The sequence below is a fragment of the Procambarus clarkii genome, chromosome 19, assembly GCF_040958095.1.
Source record: "Procambarus clarkii isolate CNS0578487 chromosome 19, FALCON_Pclarkii_2.0, whole genome shotgun sequence".
In the NCBI taxonomy this organism is placed as follows: domain Eukaryota; kingdom Metazoa; phylum Arthropoda; class Malacostraca; order Decapoda; family Cambaridae; genus Procambarus; species Procambarus clarkii.
In genome coordinates, this window is record NC_091168.1 from 35,333,189 (window position 1) to 35,337,000 (window position 3,812).

Genomic DNA, 3,812 nt, shown 5'->3' on the forward strand with positions numbered 1-3,812 from the left:
GTCGTAAGTCAATGACATCATCAAGAGAAGTTTGGCTACAGCTGGGTGTCCAGCACAAAGGGAACCTCAGTTGTGCAGACCTGACAACAGCCAAAAACGCCCAGACGGAGTCACCCTGCAGCCATGGAGGGAAGGTAAACAGGTCGTATGGGATTACACGTGTGCATCTACATTGGCTGATACCTATCTACGTTTCAGGACAGTTGAGGGAGGCGGGGCGGCCACCTTCAGGGAGACCCAGAAATCCAACAAGTACAGAGACCTAGAACGTTGTTACAGGTTCGTGCCGATAGGCTCTGAGACTCTGGGCGCCTGGGGGTAAATGTGCACTTAAGTTCTTAAAGGAGGTGGATGAGGAACCCATTGGGAAAAACAAAAGACTCACCAGCAGCCAGTTTCCTGTTCCAGCGCCTCAGTGTCGCAGTTCAGAGAGGAAATGCGTGCTGTATCCTGGGTACGCACCCGACCCCCGAGGAGCTGGACGAGGTCTTCGAACACTGATTGTTATATATATATATATATATATATATATATAACAATATATATATATATATATATATATATATATATATATATATATGTATATATATATATATGTATATATATATATATATATATATATATATATATATATATATATATATATATATATATATATATATATATATATATATATATATATATATATATATATATATATGAGGTGAAACATAAAGGCTGCAGAAGGCTTATTGGCCCATACGAGGCAGCTCCTATCTAAACACAAAGATTAATCCAGTGTAATTGGCCTGTTATGTTGGACATTGTCTTCTGTGTTGGCATCGATATGTTCTTGTCTTGTCCTTACTCTCATGGTGGGTAGAGTAAATAGTTCCGTGATTTGGGTGTTCATGGTAGGTCGCTCTATTCTTATGTGAATTGCCTCAAGAATTTGTAATCTTCTTGCATCTTGGGTTTTGTCTATTATGCAGGTATTCTTGTTCAACATTTCTCTGGTTAGAGTAATGTCATGGGCTTGTCTCATGTGATTCCTAGGGGCACCAGATTGAAGATGGCATGTCAAACGCCTCGTCAGCTTGGTCGACGTCATACCTATGTACTTACATTGAAGGTTACATCCTTCGTGGGGGCAAGTGTACATGTATACAACGCTTGACTGCTGTAGAGGGTTCTCCGTCGGCTTCGGGCTGTTTTTGATAAGGAGTTCGGAAGTCTTCTTGGTTTTGTAGAATATTATCAGGTTTATGTTTTGATTAGGAGTAGTGCTTTTTACTATATGACCGAAAAAGTAAGATTAATAATTCTAACACGAATTTTCTCGATCTTTCTTACGTTTCTTTTCACTGTTGATGGTAATTCAAAGATCAATTCTCCAAAATTCATTTTTATTTCTAGTCTGACGCGACACTTGAGCGCGTTTCGTAAAACTTATTACATTTTCAAAGACTTTAGCTTACACAAACACACACAACTTTAACTGAATAGAGCTTAAACACCTTTCGAGTTTTTATACCTACATTTGGGTGAAGTGACATGTTACAATAGTTTTGGATGAGGTGAAAATAAACTTTTAACACAAGACAGAACACGAAACAATGAAACAGGTATTAAAAGTAGATAACTGCAGAAGGCCTATTTTTATTGGCCCATATTTCTTGATGCTTCTATATTGGAGCGGAGTCTTGAAGTGGGTAGAATATAGTTGTGCATTAATTGGCTGTTGATTGCTGGTGTTGACTTCTTGATGTGTAGTGCCTCGCAGACGTCGAGCAGCCTGCTATCGCTGTATCTATCGATGATTTCTGTGTTGTTTGCTAAGATTTCTCTGGTGATGATTTGGTTGTGGGAAGAGGCTATATGTTCCTTAATGGAGCCCTGTTGCTTATGCATCGTTAAACGCCTGGAAAGAGATGTTGTTGTCTTGCCTATATACTGAGTTTTTTTAGGCTTACAATCCCCAAGGGCATTTGAAGGCATAGACGACGTTGGTCTCTTTTAAAGCGTTCTGCTTTGTGTCTGGAGAGTTTCTCATGAGTAGGCTGGCCGTTTTTTTGGTTTTATAGTAAATTGTCAGTTGTATCTTCTGATTTTTGTCTGTAGGGATAACGTTTCTACTGACAATATCTTTCAGGACCCTTTCCTCCGTTTTATAGGCTGTGGAAAAGAAGTTCCTGTAAAATAGTCTAATAGGGGGTATAGGTGTTGTTAGTTGTCTCTTCAGAGGTTGCATGGCGTTTCACTTTCCTTCTTATGATATCTTCCACGAAACCATTGGAGAAGCCGTTGTTGACTAGGACCTGCCTTACCCTACAGAGTTCTTTGTCGACTTGCTTCCATTCTGAGCTGTGGCTGAGGGCACGGTCGACATAAGCGTTAACAACACTCCTCTTGTACCTGTCCTGGCAGTCACTGTTGGCATTCAGGCCCATTCCTATGTTTGTTTCCTTAGTGTAGACTGCAGTGTGGAAAACTCCGCTCCTTTCCATGACTGTTACATCTAGAAAGGGCAGCTTCCCATCCTTCTCCATCTCGTAAGTGAAACGCAACACAGAATTCTGCTCAAATGCCTCCTTCAGCTCCTGCAGATGTCTGACATCAGGTACCTGTGTAAAAATGTCGTCAACATACCTGCAGTATATGGCCGGTTTGAAGTTCATGTCGACTAAGACTTTTTGCTCGATGGTGCCCATGTAGAAGTTAGCAAACAGGACACCTAGGGGAGAACCCATGGCGACCCCGTCTACTTGTTTATACATGTGTCCATCCAGGCTCAAGAAGGGTGCCTCTTTAGTACAAGCTTGGAGTAGTTTCCTTAGACTGTTTTCTGGTATGTCAAGAGGAGTACAGGCCGGATCACCGTACACTCTGTCGGCTATCATCCCGATTGTTTCATCCACGGGTACGTTGGTAAACAGAGATTCTACGTCCAACGAGGCTCTTATCCCTGTGGCCCGTGTTTCCCGCAGCAAGTCAACAAATTCCTTTGGAGACTTCAGGCTGAAGGCGCAAGGGACATAAGGAGTCAGCAAGCCGTTGAGTCGTTTCGCCAGTCTGTACGTGGGTGTGGGTATCTGGCTGATGATTGGCCGAAGTGGGTTTCCATTCAGATTCAACCACCCAGATACGGGTGGTTGAGGCTCTCTGGTACTTCACCCGGCAATACCCATTACACAAGGAGGCCCTCCGGCTGCTCCCGGGTAAACTGGGGAAGATAGTGAGGCTGACCGCCTATGGTAATGCTCCTTGCTTAGAGTAGAATAGAGTGGAGAGAGAGAGAGGTGTACGTCGGTCCGCGGCAGCTGCTCGCGTTGCAATGCAAGAGTCATATTGCTTTAAACAACGGAAGGCTCGGAAAGTGGGATCCAAGAGCCAACGCTCGACCCTGCAGGCACAAATAGGTGAGTACACACACACACATTCCAGAGACCCAGGGTAGGTCCCTGGAAACATAAATACTTAGGTATATTTTCACTCACCTGATGCGGCTGTTCACCTAGCAGCAAATAGGTACCGGAAGTCAGGCCACTGTGGCTGGGTTGCCTCCTGGGAAAGGTCGGTAGTTGAGCCATTTGGACCAGGAGTCCATCTTTTCCAGGATGCAACCCACAACAGTTGCCTAACTCCCAAGTTTTCCCCTAGGTGAACAGCCGTACCAGATGAAAGGAAACATGTCTAACAGTTTCTGTCAAGCTTGGAAATGTAACCCGGATCCATCTGATGGTTCGAGTGCCGAGGACGCAGACCACTGCGCTACAGGACCTTCGCGTATATACACGACAAACACAAAAATACAAAAGATTTCATTATAAAAA